The sequence below is a fragment of the Canis lupus genome, chromosome 1, assembly GCF_003254725.2.
Source record: "Canis lupus dingo isolate Sandy chromosome 1, ASM325472v2, whole genome shotgun sequence".
Lineage (NCBI taxonomy): Eukaryota > Metazoa > Chordata > Mammalia > Carnivora > Canidae > Canis > Canis lupus.
In genome coordinates, this window is record NC_064243.1 from 78,270,015 (window position 1) to 78,290,000 (window position 19,986).

The 19,986-nt window shown below is 37.0% G+C and overlaps 1 long non-coding RNA gene across 2 annotated transcripts; it reads right to left on the reverse strand.

The window, feature by feature from the left end:
• Positions 1-2,201: 2,201 nt before the first annotated feature.
• LOC112643837 (uncharacterized) lies at positions 2,202-11,269 on the reverse strand. 2 transcript variants are annotated; one of them, XR_007414189.1, is made up of 3 exons: positions 11,144-11,269; positions 8,246-8,347; positions 2,202-2,358 (listed from the first exon to the last, which is right to left on the reverse strand). It is a non-coding gene; the product is annotated as an uncharacterized LOC112643837 (long non-coding RNA). The 2 variants fall into 2 exon arrangements; XR_003125934.2 differs by having other exon boundaries at positions 2,202-2,372.
• Between the last annotated feature and the right edge of the window lie 8,717 nt (positions 11,270-19,986).

A 19,986-nucleotide genomic window follows, 5' to 3' on the forward strand; every position in this document is an offset into this window, starting at 1 on the left:
GGTAGGGCAGAAGGAAGAGAGACAGAGGGAAGAGAGAGAATCTCAAGCAGACTCCCTGCTGAGCCTAATACTGGGCTCAATGTCACCACCCTGAGACCATGACCTGAGCCAAAATCAACAGTTGGATGCTTAACCAACTGAGTCACCCAGGATCCACTCTACTGATTTATTCTTAAGTTTGCTGATTCTTTCCTCAATCTGTTCAGTCTACTAATTAGCTCATCAGAGGCATTCTTTTTTTGTGTTTAGCGTTTTTTTATTTCTAGAATTTTTTTGATTCTTAGGCTCCCTATTTCTCTGCTCACATTACCAATTTGTTCTTGTATGTTGTCTACTATTTCCATTAGGGTAGTTAACATATTATTTATAGTTATATTTTCCCAGTCTGATAATTCCAAACATCTTTGCATGTCAGAGTCTGCTTCTGATGTTTGCTCTGTCTCTTCAAACAGTGTTTTTTGCCTTTTAGTATGTCTTAAAATTTTTTTGTTGAAAGCCAGACATGATGTACTAGGTAAACGGAACTGGGTAAAACAGGTCTTCGGTGATGTGTTGTTGTGGAATTGGAGAAGGGAAGCTTTCTATATAGTTCTTTGGTTTGGTCTCAGTCTTTTAGTGCACCTACACCCCTGGGCTGTGATCTTTACATATGGTTCTTAGTATCTCCCATTCTTCAATCCTCAATCCCCATTTAAATAAGACATGAAAGCTAGAGACATCTAGAGGTATTTCCCTATTCCACATGGACGGCTAGAGGAGAGGTATTTCTCTTCCTCCACATGGAGGGCTAGATCTGACTGCAGCTGGATATTTTCCTTCTCCCATGTCAAAGTCTATAGGGAGCTAGATTTGAGTATTTCCCTTTCCTCAGGTAGGTTAGGCTCTGGAAAGCTCTAGTCTGTTAGGCTGTGGTGAGGGTAGGTCTTGTCAAAACAGAATAAAATGCTCTGCCTATATTTCAAAATAGCTACTTACCCACCTCTCTCTGCCAGATATACTAAGGTATTTTTCTCTGTTCTTCACTGTGAGAACCTAGCATGACTCCTGGAAGTAAAACCTACAGAAGTATGGGAGCCTCTTTAAAACTGGACCCCTTGGAGTTTTTACCTCAAACTTTTAACTCAGTCCACCCTGAGCCTCTAGCAATTTTTCAGTTACAGCTTCGGGTTTCCTACCCTGGTGCTGGTCCTAGAGGTTTCTGCTCAGGTAAAGTGTGATTCTCTGTATCTGTCTGTCAACCTTTCCAAATTTGGGGGCAGCAGTTTGCTTTGTTACTTCAGTCCTCTGATGGACCTAAGAAAAGTTGTTGATTTTCAGTTTGTTCAGAGTTTTTCTTGTGGTATGGATGGGAATGACAACTTCTAAGCTCCATAAGTGCCAGACCAGAAACCAGAAATTATTCCTTTTTACTTTTAAACAAAAATGTTGGGATGATTTGTGAAGGTGCCCAGAGAGATAAGAAAGGAGCTGGAGAATGGAACTACACAGTTGGATTTGGAGACAAGACCTGAAAAACTGAAATGTAGTTGTAAGTAAAGGGAGAAATTAGAGCTGTGGAACCTGTTAAAAAAGAAATGAATACACCCTTCTTAAAGTGGAAAGAGTTCCATGGAAAGGAAATTTAAGTGTAGGAGACATTTGTTCATGGCCTTTATAGTAAATAAAAAAGGGTTCATCTTCCTTCAGAATTTGAAAGATGGAAACCTGGACAGTTTCAGTTTCAAGTGGTCAAAATGGTCCCTTGGCTACTCTTGGAAATCATATTTTACCATCAACAAACTTATTGGGCTGTACCCTTTAATCTTACACTCTTGATCATGTTTATGTAAAAAGTTTAGTTATATTCTTTAATAGATTATTTTTGCATCATTCCAAGGTGTAAATTTTCAACAAAGAGGCCATGACCCAACTTTTAATATTTCTGGAACACGCTCAGTATTATTGCCCATGTGTTAGAACTACTTGTATATATTGGCTCTTTTATATTGTGATGATTTACATTAGCATGCCATATGGGGTATTTTATAATTCTGTTTAATTGTGTGGTGCATTTGTGTAGGCAAAGCCTATCTCATGGTTTTCAAAGTATTTGACTTACTGTAAAAATAGTTGTTTTGCCATTTCCTACATATGTCAATAAACTGATCTGAATGAGAAGTTCTTTTTTTTAATATTTATTTATTCATATAAATAAGAGACACAGAGAGAGAGGCAGAGACACACAGAGAGAGGCAGAGACACAGGCAGAGGGAGAAGCAGGCTCCATGCAGGGAGCCCGACGTGGAACTCGATTCCGGGACTCCAGGATCATGCCCTGGGCCGAAGGCAGTGCTAAACAGCTGAGCCACCCGGGCTGCCCTGAATGAGAAGTTCTAAAATAAATTGCAGGTAATGAATAATTTTTAGTTTAATCACTTAAAAAAGTAACTTATACTGACGACATGCAAAACATTGTGCCATTTGATGAAGCTATATACAATAATTCGATTCAGTTTATCCTATGTTTTGGGAGTAAATTTATGATCAGGCACTAGGTGCTAGAGATTCAAGGGTAAATACAATTAAGGTTCAATTTGGGAAGCTTTTATTTTAGTAAGAGAGATAGATATATAAAAAATATTTTATGTTATAATAAGTACAAAAATAGGCTTTGATAAGGGTGTTGAGAAGCACAGAGGAATGTTATGTAGTCCAGTTATTCCCAAAATGCTAATAATCCAGATGGAAAATAATTAAAACACCAAAAATGCAGTGTTACTGATGATGATGAAATCCGTTTCATTCATTTCAAGCTTAAATTATTACTTTTAACAGTTCTCCTAAGGAAAGGAAATAATTTTTCCTTTTTATTTTGCTAACAAGGAGCATAAAGATAGGAGAGGGTAAGGCACTTATTGAATAGAAAAAAAAATACTATAGCAAATTAGAGAATAGAATCACAATCTCCTGACTCCAGTACAAGGCCCCTCTCATAACAGCACAAGAAGAAATTAATAAATTTGTAAGCCAGTAGGATGCATATTAATGCCAAATGCAGGAATTGGACTTAGAGGAATGTAGAACAAGAAGAAATCAGAGAAGGCAGACATGTTCTGGCATGGGGATGGGAAGGATTGAGATCAATCGGGAATGCTGAAGGGTATTCCACAAATGAGAAATGATGAAAAGGAAGGGTCACAAACTCTCCAGATGACTTAACGAGACAGTAAGTACACACATTTGATGAAGTAGAGTTTTTACAAGGATAAAGGTGAGAAATGTAGTAGAGATTGTGATCATTAATTGGAACGAAAATTGCATCGCCTTTCAAGGATGAGCCTAATTATAGCAAACGAGAAGCTTAAGTATTCAGTTTGACTGTAATCATTCAAATACACCTGCCACAATTTATTCAGGCTGCCATTAATAGACTAGCTGTCCTAGTGAGGTCATCTGTAGCAAGACACACATCTGCATCTTCTTGTATTAGTTCAGTAGCATTTGGTATTCTGGGACTACTTGCTTTTTAAATAAATATTCTCATATTGAAGGAGAGTTTGCCTTTTCTGCAACCACCTGCCCAAAAGTAGACATATTTGTCTTTTTAGTTCCATGAAGACTGTCTTTAATCAAAGAAACCCCCCAATTCCACATCCAAAATAAAGATACAACAGAGAAAGTGCAGCTTCCAAGAATGCCATGATAAAGACTGCCTTTGATTTCTGGAGCTTCCTTTCAGTCAATTTGACCAATAAACAGTTTCTCTGCCTCTATTCTGGGTTTCTCTTCTTCCTTGAACAACAAATAGACTGATGGTTTATCACTGACCTTTTTATTTTGCCCTGCTTCTGACATTGATGACAGAAATTAGCAATCCTATTTTCTTTCTCAGTGTCTCTGGTCTGGCCATTGATCTCATAGTCAAGAACTATTGGTCTGTGAGCTAGTCAATCAGTAGCAGACAACAGCAATTGAAATGAGGACTGTTCCTAGAAATAGACAGCTGGCCCCATGCTTTTCTTCATCAAAGCAGAGAAACCTGGGGATCCCTGGGTGGCACAGCGGTTTAGCGCCTGCCTTTGGCCCAGGGCGCGATCCTGGAAACCCGGGATCGAATCCCACATCGGGCTCCTGGTGCATGGAGCCTGCTTCTCCCTCTGCCTGTGTCTCTGCCTCTCTCTCTCTCTGTGATTATCATAAATAAAGTAAAAAAAAAAAAAAAAAGGCAAAGCAGAGAAACCTTTGCAGCAGAACTAACATGGCTCGTAAGACTCAAAGAAGAAGCCTAACCTTTTTACATCTATCTTTACATCCATGGATTGATGTATTGTTGAAATTTAACTTTTTGGTTGAGCTGATAACTGCTCCTTCCCCTCCTGCCACTCAAGAATAGAAGATAGAGGTGATTTTTTTTAAAAATAAATTTTCCATGGGACAAAACTGACGCACACCATTTTGGGTGAAGGGAAATAACCTCTCTTCTGTCAACTGCAAGCCAGTACCTGTGCTAAAGACCTGTGTACCAAGGGAAGGGAGAAGAAATGGGTAGAAAATATCAGAAAGGGAGACAGAACATGAAAACTCCTAACTCTGGGAAATGAACTAGGGGTGGTAGAAGGGGAGGAGGGCGGGGGGTGGGGGTGAATGGGTGATGGGCACTGAGGGGGGCACTTGACGGGATGAGCACTGGGTGTTATTCTGTATGTTGGCAAATTGAACACCAATAAAAAATAAATTTATTATTAAAAAAAAAAAAGACCTGTGTACCTTAGGGAATGTTTTGCCTTAGTCATGAGCTGAGAATAGTTAACCCCTCAGTGGAGTTCTAAAAACAAACCCTGTGCTCCACAGGACAAGAAACTCTGGTTTCACACTTTGATGCATCTTATTGGATAAGGTGTATAGATGTCAGTAGAGACCTACTCTGCCCCTCCTCCGGGAACCTGAATGAACCTCATGATGATGGCCATCAAAACACTTTACATATCTGGAGAAGACACATTTTAGAGATCTCTGACACACAAGCTAATGTGGGAACCCAATGCATTCTAGGTTGTTGACTTGGAAATCAGTTGGTTGTGAGATTATATCTAAGCCTGAGATGTCCTTGAAAGGACTGAAATATGATTCCTATGCCAGTTCAAGTATGCCCGAGTGCTGGTGACTTTCTTACCTTGAATACCATGGCAAGGGTCTCACACTACTCAAAATGAACCTAAATGCTTATTAAGTCTGTGGAGAGATGGTCGGAGAGGCTGTTTTATTGAATTAACTGACTCAGTCAAAGCTCTCAGTTTGGATACTCTGTATTGTACAGTCCCATTCGAAGGTGAGTGAAGATTTCAGGTGAGGTCTGCACCTTTTTATTTCTAATGGAGCAACAGTAAATATATTCAACTTAGAACCAAATCCAAACTGCCTATATGTACATATGAAAATCAATATTTAAATTGCTTCTAACTTTTACTTTTTAGCATTAAAAATGCAAATACAGACGGTGACATTTCCACTCTCAAAACTAGATAAAATGAATTTGATACTTTATTGTGTTCTGAATTAGAGTATTTTTGTCTGTGAGTGAAAAATTTCCAAAAGGTAAAATGGGAGTGAAAGCAAATTTGGTTGTGTTCTCATAAGTAAAACCCAGCTGATCTGATGTTATACATTTATGGGGAAAAATATTGCCTTCTGCTCTGAGCAATTTTAGTTCAAAAGATGAATTTTTCATTACATACCAAAAGTTACAAATCAGGAGTGATAATTAAAATACATTTAACTGTTTAAGTGTAGCATTTTCCTATGTGAATTCTGTGATGTGCTAAGAATAAATGTCAAGGCATGTGAAAAGTTAACTAGGGATTCAAGTCCCCATCATATGAGTTTTTCTCTGTAAAGTTATTTACTAAGATACATTAATATATTCCAACTGTAGCATACCGGTTAGAAACTTTGGCTGAACTTTAAATTTATTATGGAAATGAATACCATCCCTTTTTAGAGAAATCTAGTACGGAAGTGGTTTAGTCAAATAAGGTAGTATTTAATATGTTTTATGTCATGACCCCTTTTGATAATCTGATCCTCTTGTCAGGGGAGAAAAACATACATATAGATGACATTTTGCATTTAATTTCAAGATGTTCAAAGGTCCCCGAAGGTCTTGGCTCCAGGTTAAGAACTCTTAATCAAATGAATAGATATTTGATTATAAATCAGCAAACTTAGATTCTTACCTGAATTTAATGCTGATAAAATGTGTGACCTTAGATAAATTATGTATTTTTTTGTGTTAAAAATCTTCATTTATAAACATGATTGCTAATATTGGTAGTAATTTATTCCTTAATATAAGTGAGAATTTCTGGCTCTCTGGAGACATATCACCATATAAATCCAAGATGATATTATTATTAAATGTGTGGCCCAGATACTGAATATAATACATAATTCCAATTTCATATATCTACATATATTTTGTTTTCTTCTTTTCCACATTAGAAGGATAAGTCTCAATCTAATTTTGTTTCTAGGGTTTTCCATTCTTACTGAGGCCTTCTTGTGAGTATCTAACTTAAAAAACTATTTTGATAATAAATTGATATATTGGTGATTAATACCATCCACATCTGCCTATCTTTAGTTGCTTCCTAAGTATTGGTTTTAGACAAAAAATGTAAGCCTTCCACTAAATTGCTCTATGGCACTTCAATCAAAGGTTTCTTTTGTATCATTAAAAGTGATAGACCCCATTTAAAACTGAAATTATGTGGTTACATTTAAGAAATTTCAAATTGATGCCAGACATTAGCATGACTTGAAATCATTTCATTTGAAATACAGCCCTACTAGAGTTTGGTCTCAATTTTCCTAGCTGTCTAAATTTCAGACAGGGGACAGCCACGGCTCTTCAAGGTCTTGTGTGTGATTTAACACAACCCTGGAATCTTTCTATGTTGGAAGACAACTCTCTTGCCAAAGTCACCAGCTTATCTTTATTGACTAAATCAGGGCAGTTAAACATGAAAATTGGACCTGTTAATGTAATAATCAATCACTAAGAATAATGAAAACCAGCAAAAGTTAGTGGGGATGGACATTCTTTGTGGTAGGACATGAATCAAGATTTGGCTGGGCTAACTGATCATTTTGGGGCAACAAAATATCAACAATTGTAAACTGGGAGGTTTGAATGTTGAAATCATCATAATGAGCTATTAACAAATCCCAGGTGCTGTAAAAATCATTGGTAGATATGAAACTGTGGTTTAAGGGTGTATGGGAATGATTCATTCTTCCTTTGTGGTTCTTGAATTGCTACAGGCTCTATGGCAAGTTGCCTGATTATTGTTGGACCTTTCTATATTTCATTTCAAATAAGGATAATAAACCATAAAGTCAAGACCATATTCTAAACTTACTCTGAATTAAAAACTGCCAACATATGCTTTCCACTGTCATTACTGCCTTGAAGAATATTTACATTATTATTTTTTATCAGGGAAACAAAGGGCAGAAGATATTCTCTTACATTTTCTTCCTGATTTTTTTTTTTAATTTATGATAGTCACAGAGAGAGAAAGAGAGAGGCAGAGACACAGGCAGAGGGAGAAGCAGGCTCCATGCACCGGGAGCCCAACGTGGGATTCGATCCCGGGTCTCCAGGATCCCGCCCTGGGCCAAAGGCAGGCGCCAAACCGCTGTGCCACCCAGGGATCCCTTCTTCCTGATTTTTAAGATGTTTCTCAAACTTCAAACTATTTATTGTCTGAAACATAACATCTTCAGAAAAAGAGGGTGTTACCCTTGATCAGTAGTATAATTGTTTGGAATCACAGAATTTATTGGGGAAATTTAAAAACTTGCAGTGTGAGGAGAGCATATAGTCACATATAATGGACAGCATGTTCATAATTTTAAGTTAGGTGAAGTTGACTTTTTTCCTCATGACATTGATTATACCTGCAATGTAATAGTTACCTGTATTACTATTTGTTTACTATCTGTTTCTCTTAGTTATTTGTGATAGAAATAAAAACTTTATCCATTTCATCCTTAAATTTTCTAGAACTTAATGTAATGTCAAAGTGAAAATAGACAAGTATTTCTTGACTGTTACATGAATGAATGTTGAATTTTTCAAACTTTTTAGGTAAAATTTCATAGTACTAAGAATAAAAATGTCTTTAAAAATTATATTACACAATTTAGTTAATTATGGGATCCAATTTGCCCTCCTCAGCACTGTGCTCTACGTATATAATCTTACCTTTCTTTGCGAAGAATCAGCATTCATTAGATACATCTTTTAAAAACTCCACTCTTCCTGATGACTAACTGGCTTTCGTGAAGACCCTTTCTGATGCCCCTACTTCAAAATTTTCAGGATTCAGTACTCTTTAACCTGTCACAGTTTTTTTACACATTGATACCTATTTTATTGTGTACTGTCTTACGACTTTAGTCTTAGGGACTTTCTGTTCCCTTGTTAGTTTTGGTTGAACTGTCCACTGATGGGGCTTGAGGGGCTTTTCATAGCTTAACCCTGACTTAACCACAATCCAAAGGCTTTTCCAAGTGACACTGCTTCCACTTTTTCACATGTCCCTTGGTTCTTTTCACATGAATTGGCCCCTTGGACACCCTAGGCAGGCCTGTGTCTCATTACTCTGTTCCATCCTGGCATGGACTCCAGGTGGTATTATGCCCAGATGGTATTAGCTTTTCAGCATGGCCAGCTGCCTCAATTTCCCTTTTAATTTACTTTCCCCATTTAGTCCAGTAAGAATGACTTCTCGACCTCTCCCCTTTTCCAAGAAAGCATGCAAATCCACCTTAATTTTAAAACATGTTAAAGTATAATAAGTATAATGAATGTAAAAAAATGTTCAAAAGTGGGGCTCGATAAAGACAGAGAATTTTTCTTTTCCTGTGGTTTTTACACTATTACAAGAACAGTGTTGTTTTATGAGTTCAAATTCTTAAGAGCATAAAGACCGAAGATGAAGTAGTAATTGCCAACTAGTAAGTGATAGATTAAAAGCATATGAGAGGTTCTAAAGTGCCTCAATGTATAAAATAATGAACTGTGGTATTAGTGTAAAAAAGTAAATTGCTGAAATTATACTATTTTAATTCTGCTTTAGAAATAGCTATCACATTGAATCAGTAATGTTATGTTTCTTTTTCTGCCTTTAAATGAATATGACATTGTTTTTTTCAAAACCCTTCAGATGGTATAACAAAGAGGTTCATCCAACAGAAAATTGTGGTCTTTGGCAATAGAAAAAAAAATGCATTGAAAAAACTCCACTGGTATGTGGAAGCACAAGTCTTTATAGAAACAGTGTAATTAGAAGAGACAAGGATCAAAGAGTAGGAAAATCATATCATAAGTAAGTTCATCTTTCTTAATTCTTTAACCACCTCTTAAACTAATTTTTGAAGGTCCAATATCTCTCTGAACTAAGGAACTCCTTTTGAATGTGAGGGCAAGCCTGGAGTGGGATGGGAATATCTCAGGCTGTGGCAATTCTGTTATCAGTGGAAGTAACATGAGGGCTATAATTTTAAATAACACCATTTTTTTACATTCTGTATAGCCAATACAAGCAATATGTATAAAGTACTTCATACCATCAATAGCTTATCTTTCCCTAAAATCATAATAAGGATGATCTTAACTACATCTACTTTAAGCTGTCTTCCCGGTTATAGTGTGTAATGGAAAGACAACTTTTTGAAATCTTGGGATATTTCAATCCCTGATACAGTCTCCAATCTCTGCTGTAGAGATCAAAGAAGATTTAAGAGGTCTTAATTTCCCACAACTTAAAACGGCATTGTTTCAGAATATTTGTGAGAACTTTTATAATCATCAATTTTGCACGCTATCTACTCTCACTCCCTACCTTTCCTTCATTCAAAGATCATTTCTATACTAAAGAATGACACTAGTTCTTCACTTAATTATCTTTTTGAGGATAGAACACTTCTGATAAATGACTTCCCACAATGATCTAGAGTTCTTAAAAAATATGTCTGCTATTACGATACAATATGTGATAATGAATCAGTTGGCTCTAATTTCTTTTCAGTTGTTTAATCATGGCTTGACCTGAAATGCCCATACTTAATCTGCTCTAATATGCACTTATTAACCACTGACTATATATTGGTAATGTGCTAAGACAATAATACAAAGGTGACCAGATATACTCTAGTTTAGAAGTTAGTGTATCAATGATGTCTAGTCATATTTCATTCTGTTACTACCTTGTTGCTTTGCAATTGTATGGAGTCGGATTTGTATATTTTTAATATTTACTTTTTTGTTTTCTTTTCCATTAGTTAGTGCAGAATAATGTTCACATACATATTTTATACACATATTCTTTTTAAATTTCAGACAAGAAAGCCTATGTGTAATGTTATATGGAAGCACAAAGAAAGAGATGAGGAAGATTCTAGTGAATTATTTCAACAAAACAACTCTTGCTAATATCTTCAGTTATGGTTAAAAGGCAAACACATGAATTAAAAACATATATATAAACATACTTTTCCCTTGACTTGCATAAACCTCTCCCTTCTTAGTTAATATAGCCTTAAGCACCAATCATATATAATTTCTAAAGTATGTGTTTATATAATTTTGGTGGATATAAAGGTAGTGAATGATCCCATGTCACTAGCTGTACTGGAGATGGAAGAATTATTATTTTACCATATTGCCATTCAGGTGCATTCTTTGAGATATCATTGAATCCTTATACATGGTTGGCTCCATAAAAGGTATATCAGAATGTTATCAGAGGTGTATCAGAATGTATCAGATGTGTTGTCACATCACCCCAAAGGACCTGACCCCCTCACTGACTGTAAGCCTGAGAATACCATATCAACTCTGACTTCGGTGTTTTCACTCTCTGAATTACCCTGTCAACAACATTGAGGCAGTTTAAACATCTCTAAACAACACAGTTTGTCTTTCCCTGCTTTCCTATTTCTACATGTTTCTTAATAACTTAATTACTTCTGAAAAATTCAATTTAACCACTACTTAAATATCATCTAATCATCCCTCAAAAGCCCTAATCCAGTTTATATCTCAAGCTACTTCAAGTGAACTTCTTTAGCCAATATCTTATTATTTATTATACCTGACCTCTTAGCAATATACTGCTACTGTTAAATTGCTTAAAAGGATATTTGATATTCCTGCTCCTTCCTGAAATACCATTTTCTACTTTTTTTGACACTACAGATTTGCTTGTGTTGCTTCCAACTCTCTGGACATTCTTTCTTAGAATACTTGCAAGGCTCTTTTTTCCTTTACGTGTTCATCTTCGTCAGGATTCTGTCCCCAACTCTGCTCTGTTCTCACTGCAAATCATCTCCTTGGTAACCACACCCACTCTAACAGCTTAAATTTCACATAAATCTGCTCTCCAGACCACCATCTTGCCTTCAGAATCAACTCACACTTCTATGCCCCGAACTAATCAATCTACCACACACTAAACAGTACTCAACATATTTAGAAAATGTCTGCTATTTTCATGCGCTGTTAGGCACTGGCAATATAATTAGGGAAAAATAAATAAATAAAAGACACCTACCAGGTCTAATGGAGAAAGAAACAATCAGATACATCTGAAACAAAAATTATTATCATATGTTTAGTTAATTATACGTTTTCGATGCAGCACAGATATAGAGGGTGCAGCTATTCAATTCTTATGGTTATTTATTCTATCATTTCTTCACCCCAAATATAGCTTGAATATATCTGTTTCCTCCTGTCTTGCTAATATTCTGTTTCAAGAAATCTTCATCTCTTCCCAGGGTTATTGTGAAAGCAGCTTCCTAACTGTTGTTTTCATGACCAGTTTGACACTCCTCTCTGAATCCACTCCCAACGTGATCAGAAAGAGCTTTCTAATATTCCATCATGCCATTTTTGTTTAAAATCCCATAGTAATAAATAATAATAGTAATAATAATAATAATAGCAATTTGTAGAGTATTTGCTAGGTCTCAGGCATTTTTGAGATTTTGCATTTAATCCTCACAACAACTTTATTAGGGATTGTTATTCTATTCTACAGATAAAGAAACTGAGACATAGAGGAAGTTTCTATAATGCCCAAGGTCAAATGGTAGAGTTAGGACACGAACCAGAGAAATACTGAAATGAAAATTGCTCACCAATTACCCTTCTACTTAAAATATTTCAATGAACAACACAATTAACAACCATTTTGTTATAAAGGTAAGATACAAATTCCTTACCTGCCTGATAAGCATTTGCAGGATCTTGGCCACACTTACGTCTCTTTCTATTTTTGAAGTTGTAATTCAGCCATGATAAATTTCGTATTAGTTCCCCAATTCCTAATTTCAGAGCTCCTCTCCTGTTGCGTGACACTCATACATGCCAGCCTGCCCATATGGATCTCATCACATTACTTCAGAAGGGGGAAAGAAACTGGGGTTTAGGGATTGGATGCAGTTATTACTGCAAGCCATAATTATCTATCTGTCTTGATCCAGACACCTCATATGCAAATTCAGGATAATATAAACAACTTTAGACATTAAAAATTACCAACTTTCTGCTCCTTTTTCATGTCAACTTGGATACTACTGAGGATGCTGAATAATTAAAGTAACTTTAATACTTTTTTTTTTCCTGGAATCATTCTTAACACATGTAGAAAAGGGCTACTTTTGTTTGAAGGCGCACCAGGGCCCACTGATCAGGCTGTGGCATAGGCTCCACCGATCCCAGGCTCTGCCTGTTACCTTGATAGCTGAGAGGAATAAATTTCAGCCACTTGTAGTTTGCAGCAGCCAGATATGCCACAGTGCACTGATTGGTGATCTTGGCTGTTGGAAATCATTTCTGATAATATTTATTTTCCCTTGTTTTGCAGAAATTTTATAGGCCACTCCATTGTTGTCATTGTTGTTTTTGTTTATGACAACAGATTCTTGCAGAGATCCATCCAGACCACGTGCTTGCCCATAGACAATTCCGTTGTCCCAGGCTACTGTCCATGGTTCCCCGCGACAGCGCTATGCTTGCGGACACATCTCCCAGAATGTGTAGTCACTAGTGGTCATGCTTACCCCATCCGTTCTTCCTTTCTTCCTTCTGTTATTTCTGCTTCTTCCTTCCTCCCTTCCTTCCCCTTCCTCCCTCTCTCCCATTCCCTTCCCTTCCTCCTTCCTTCTTTCCTTCCTTCCTTCCTTCCTTCCTTCCTTCCTTCCTTCCTTCCTTCCTCTCTCTCTCTGTATATCATTGCTTGTCTCTCTCTCTGTTTCTTATTTCTTGTGGGAAAATACAAAGTTGAACTTCATAAGATTGGGTGATGAAGGAAAGTCAAATTTTTGAGACAGGCAGGGATAACGCACTATCTCTCTCAGAATCTGAGCATCTTATGAAAGGATGACTCTCCTGTATTTTAGATGAAAAAGACTGAATGGTTCTTTTTTTTTTTTAAGATTTTAATTATTTGAGAGAAAGAGAGAGAGAACGTGTGCACAAACAGGGGGAGGGGCAGAGGGAGAGGGAGAAACAGACTCCCTGCTGAGCAGAGAGCCTGATTGATGAACCTGATCCCAGGATTCCAGGATCATGACCTGAGCTGAAGGCAGACTCTTTTTCTTTTTTTTTTTTTAAGATTTTATTTATTTATTCATGAGAGACACACACACACACACACACACACACACAGAGAGAGAGAGGCAGAGACACAGGCAGAGGGAGAAGCAGGCTCCATGCAGGGAGCCTGACGTGGGACTCGATCCCAGGTCTCCAGGACTAGGCCCTGGGCTGAAGGCGGCGCTAAACCGCTGAGCCACCCAGGCTGCCACAAAAGCAGACTCTTGACTGACTGAACCACCCAAGCACTCCAAAAAGACTGAAGCTCCAAAAGACTAAGCTAAGGAAGAGGAAGCACGGAGACATGTAGTAATTTGCCTGCTTTCATTCAGGTTTTCAATATTAGTAGATGACAAAAACACAGAAAAAGGAAATATATATATATTTTTAAATATTCTTTTGTTCCAGCAGAATTATCCTTCTGTAAGTGATTGCCCTATGGCTGCATTCTATTAAAATTTGTTTACCAGCAGATGGACCAACATGGAGCTACAGGTTCTTAACATCGCAATGTTTCAGATAGTCTAAATTTGGGATATATTTAGTCCATATTGTCTATTTGATCCATAAATATACCTAATTAGACATTATATTTGCTAAAATTCAATAAAAGCTGCTCTTATGTTGTGTATAGGAAAGCTCTTGAAGAGTTTTAAAGAATTTCAAATTTCTCACAAATTATTTTGAAAGAATCCAAAATTGCCCTTGAATTATATCATAATTTTCAAAGTATTAAATGGAGTATTTAAAAATCAAAATGCAGTCTCATTACTTTCAAAATCTGACATTATCAGATTAATAGTAGAAAATTAAATGACTCTGCTGTGTTCCATTTAAATTTTATGAAGGCTTTAAATATCTTATTAGAATTGGGGAGGATGATCTCTAGTAACAGAGAAAAAGAAGTTGCAATTATTTTATAGTAAGCATTCATTCAAACTTATTTATTTATTTATTTATTTATTTATTTATTTATTTATTTCAAACATATTTATTAAACAAGGCAGTGTACTAGGTATTGTGGTATATCATAATAAATATGTAAAGCCAAAAGAGAAATCTAATCTTAAAATGTTTATGGAAAATCTACTTTGTGCATTCAACATCTTTTTCTTAATCATAAAGTTTACTTGAGGAAACTCGACAAAGACACAAATAATTCATAACTATATAAAGCCAAGTAGGAAATTCCAAAGCAGGATTTTGGCTGCTTTAGTATACCTTATGAATTAAGTGTTATAGGAAGAAGAGACTCTGTGGACCAAGGTGTTGGTGAAGACTTTCCAGGAAGGCAATTAAAATGGGTTTGATTGGAATGCAGGAGGCATTCCAAAAGGAGAGTAAGACTGCTGTGAGAACAGGATTTTGAAAACTCCCTGTTGGTGGGGAAATGAGAGTGGAAAGCTGGGACACAATGGCCATGAAGGAGTCCTGTTGGAAGTGAGTAATAAGTGATTTGCTTCAGGAAGCGGACTCTTTTTTTTTTTTTTAATTTTTATTTATTTACGATAGTCACAGAGAGAGAGAGAGAGGCAGAGACACAGGCAGAGGGAGAAGCAGGCTCCATGCACCGGGAGCCCGACGTGGGATTCGATCCCGGGTCTCCAGGATCGCGCCCTGAGCCAAAGGCAGGCGCTAAACCGCTGCGCCACCCAGGGATCCCCGGACTCTGTTTTTACAGAGGATGAGCCCAGGTTCTAAGGAAAGGAGAATGTGGACACATCTGCTACCTTTTGAGATCATGACTGCTGGAAAAAGCAATTTTCAAATCAATAATTTTGCATTTGAAAATTTCTTCCATTTTCTACTTTAATGTGATGTTTATAAATCTCTCATCTTGTGAATCTCCCATATCAAGTATTTACCTACTGAGTAGATTCTTTATTTTTTAATTTTATTTTTAAAAATTTATTCATGAGAGACACAGAGACAAAGAGAGAGGCAGAGACCAGGCAGAGGGAGAAGCTGGCTCCATGCAGGGAGCCCAATGTGGGACTCCATCCCGGGTCCCCAGGATCAGGCCCTGGGCTGAAGGCGGCATTAAACCCCTGAGGCACCCGGGATGCCCTCTTTATTTATTTATTTATTTTTTAAAGATATTTATTTATTTATTTATTTATTTATTTATTTATTTATTTATTTCAAAAGAGACAGAGACAGAGCAAGTTGGAGGGAGAGGGGAAGAGGGACAAGCGGGCTTAGCGATGACCATAGAGCCTGATGTGGTGCTTGATCCCAGGACCCTGAGATCATGACCTGAACTGAAATCAAGAGTTGAGTGCTCGGGCAGCCCGGGTGGCTCAGCAGTTTAGCGCTGCCTTCGGCCCAGGGCCTGACCCTGGAGACCCCGGATCAAGTCCCACGTTGGGCTCCTGCATGGAGCCTGCTTCTCTCTCTGTCTATGTCTCTGCCACTCTTTCTCTGTGTCTGTCATGAATAAATAAATAAAATCTTAAAAATAAAAAAAAAAAAGTTGAGTGCTCACTGGACTGAGCCTCCCAGGCACCCTGACTATATTCTTTAAATATTGAATCAATGGACTACTTCCCAAACCAGTTAAAAGTAAATAAATAAATAATGAATAAATATAAGATTGAGGAGGAATGATTGGTTGAAGGCACAATTAATGAGAAGAGTATGTTAAATAATCTCAGAAAACAAGGATTATGGAGCTTTAAAATATCTGAACAGCCTGAAATGTACAAAGACCATTTCAGTATTTTTTTCATTTTTTTTTTGTCAGTTTAAAAAGTCTTCTATAGACATTAAATGTTAAATCTTTCTTTTTGTTATAGGTATATTTTCCTACTCTTTGTGTGTGTGTGTGTGTTTCATTTCATTCTTCTCTTAATGCTTCAGTTCCTGTTACCATAGTTTTTGTTACTTTCTACATTATAAAAAAAATTAGTATTGTCTACTTCTGTAATTACTTCATTTCCCCTTTGAGTTCCTTACATGTAAAGTTTTTATTAAACTTCTTTTTCTCTTATTTTATTTGCAATTTGAACAATTTTATTCCTGCTGACTTTTTCCCATGGAGGAGTAAATTAAGTCAATCCCTTTCTCTTAAAGAAAAGGCTTTTTTACTTCAGGTTAAAAATACTGTCTTCTAAAATACAAAAATACATTAGAAAACTATACATATTATTTTACACTTTCTCTTGACACTAGGACCACAAGGAGTATAATGAGAAGTATTATGCACAGTCATATCTTGTCCAAGGTTTCCAGCAAATGCATATATTTTTGACTAAACTCTTCCACTCTTATGTTAAGCTTTTAGTCCCATGATCCTCTAACTGAGGGCAAGGCCCGTTGCAAACAAATCTCCCCTTTTTGATAAATGAATACTAAACCCTCTTAGCTCTTTGGGGATGTAGTTTTATCAAAAAGGAAATTGGCCTTGTTTATTGCCTTTCTTTCTTCTGCTGCCCTGAGTGGATTTTCATGCTGGTGAAAATGAGATACTGGCAGGGACTGGGATTAAAAGGGAGAGGATATTGGGCCCATTTCCTCCTCTGATTCTGCCAAGCCAATTGAACTCTTATAAGTAACCCTCCTGCTCTACCAGACTTGAGCCTCCCCTGTGCAGAAAATTAGGACGACATCTGAGGAGGTCTAGGACACGGACAGCTGTCCACTAGGGACCAAGTTAAGAGTGGTAAACCAATTTCCACTTGTGAACAATGCCAGAATGCAACCCATATGTCTCCCATGGTGAAGCACTGTAGTGTGTCATTAACCCACTGTGCCACTTAGCAGCTTCTCTCTGCTTGCTGTCTTGTGAATTAACATCTCAGCTGCCACCACACCAGACCCTGGGTTTATTTCTGCAAGGAGGGCTGCTGCATGAATAGCGGTTCTCTGTAACAAGTGATCAGGCCACAGCACTTTCACATTCTCAGCTGAAAGCAACAGCAATTTGCCGTTCAGTCCTATCTTATCATCATCATTAAGCTGGGAAATCACAATTTGAAGGCTCTTTGCAATGCGCTGTCAACCCGGTATCTTGTAATTTTAATATGTCTGTGGTTAATAATTAATTGCTTTAACTCAGTAGGTGGGATCTGAATTTGGCTCCCAAATAGAAATCCCTCAGCTGAAATATTCTTTGAGACTCCAACATCTTACGGAGCTCCCCCCTCAATCAGCCTCCTTGCCTTCTTATTTAAATGATCTGCCATATAATGAAATCTGGATCAAAAGCTCCAAGCTTAAAATATACAACAAAAAGCTGCTTCTGGGTGAAGAGTTTGGATCCAAATCAAAACGTTTCTGTGCTCTGGCCATTATCATATGCAGTTAACTGCTGGGAAATACTGATGTTCAAAAGATATGGGGGAAAAAGGCACCTGCTTTCTCACGCTGGTGTATGTTTGTCGTCTTGATAAAAATGCAAGGCAGCATATGCAGAAATTGTGCAGAAACACCATTCACATGGTAATTCCTTTGTATTTGAATAATTTCTTTTCAGGTGCTGAACTGAATGCCAGACTCTGGGAGGATTTGAGCATCTCCCTGCCTTAAGTCCTTCCAGGACTATATTTTAGTGTCTGGTTCATTTTTTGATCAAAGGAAACGACTTTGTCAGGTCTTCAGAATGAAGGTGCTACCCCTTGATTTTCCCGGATCACAGGCCATAATGTAGAGAGGTTTCTTCCATTTTGTCTGATGAATATTACTCACAATACAGCCAGGATATGAACTCTCTCATTCTCTCAGCCCAAATCTTTGGTTTAATAGACTTAACAAGAATAATAATATTTGGGTAGACTTACAGTTGCCTACCACAAGTCAAGCCTATGGTAAACTTGAATGACATTTTGCCTTGCAAACTCCAATTATACTCTGCATTTCCATAATACTAGATGCACGGGCTGCTTGTTCTCAATCTATACCTGCCTGATATTGAAATTTGTGAACTCTGAGCATTAGTCTATTTCTATCAAGAGAAGCTTAAGATTTTTCCAAAGTTATTCTGGGAGTTATTCTTTAGAAACTCCAAAGCATATTGAAAACAAGGAAAAAATGTATGTGTGGAAGTTTGTGAGATAGTACACGAGAGATGGCCTGAGGGCTTAAATTCAGATTCAGTTATAATCAAATACTAATGATTTGCCTGGAGCTCCATGTCAAAAAGGATAGAAAGGCAATGACCAACCTCTGAAGCTATAAGTTGTTTGATAAATCATTAATGTTTGTCATTTGGATAGAAGGTGGGAATATCACACTTAGGCCCTGTGACCTCCACTCTGACCCACTTTTAGGCCTATGGTGAAGTGCATGTGGTAATCAGTTGGTGAAAAACAGCATTTCAAAGTTGAAATATATATTGGGTTTCTTAAATTCATCAAGAGCTCCTTTCAATCAAGTCTTCTTAGGTCCCAATGACCCTTTAGATATAATCAAGTGGTTATTGTTCTACAGTAAGCACCTTCATGATTATATTTATCATTTTTAAATGTAGTCATACTAAAGTATTTGGGCTTCTAAATCTTTCCATGTAAGTTTTAGTGTTTGAGGCTGTTAACTTGTAGCTAACTTGCCAGTCAATATAGTATACTACCAATAAGGTGGTGGACATGTCTCTACCTGGGGCTCAAAATCAAAATTCATATGCTTCAACTACAGAGATGGTTAGTGGGATATATATAAGAGGTGGTGAATTGGAGCCAGCTCACTCCAGTTTGTGAGTGGTTATTGTTAAATTCTCAATATTCTTGTGAGCAGTTTGTTAAATAAAGCCATTATTAAAAATTAAGTTATATAAACATATGACTAAATAGTCCTAAAAACAAAAGGCATATATATAGTTGAAATTCATCAATCCCTATTTCACCACGTTTTGCTCTTATATATGTTCTTCAAATAATTTATTCCAAATCATGTCTGTATGATTAGTGTACATATATATGTATATATACATACACAATTAGAATAACTTATATGTATAAAAACTCACCATGTACAATGGTGTGTCAATGCACAATTTCTTCCCAACTCTGTTTCCAGTATTATCAACTTCGTGGCTTGGAAGTTGCATGGTGGGAGCATATTTATCACAGAAATTGGCAGACACTAAGATAAGGTCATGATTTGTTATGTGGATAATCTAGACCATAGATTGACAGACTTTTCTGTAAAAAGCCAAATAGTAAACATCTAAGTCTTGTTGACCACACCGTTGGTCTTTGATGCAATTATCCCACTTTGTAGTCACAGACAATACATAAATGAAAGAGTATGACTGTGCTCCAATAAAACTGTATTTATAAAACCAAGCAGTCAGCCCACTGGCCCTAGTTTGTTCTAGACTAGAGAAAGCAATAGAAAAGTGTTAA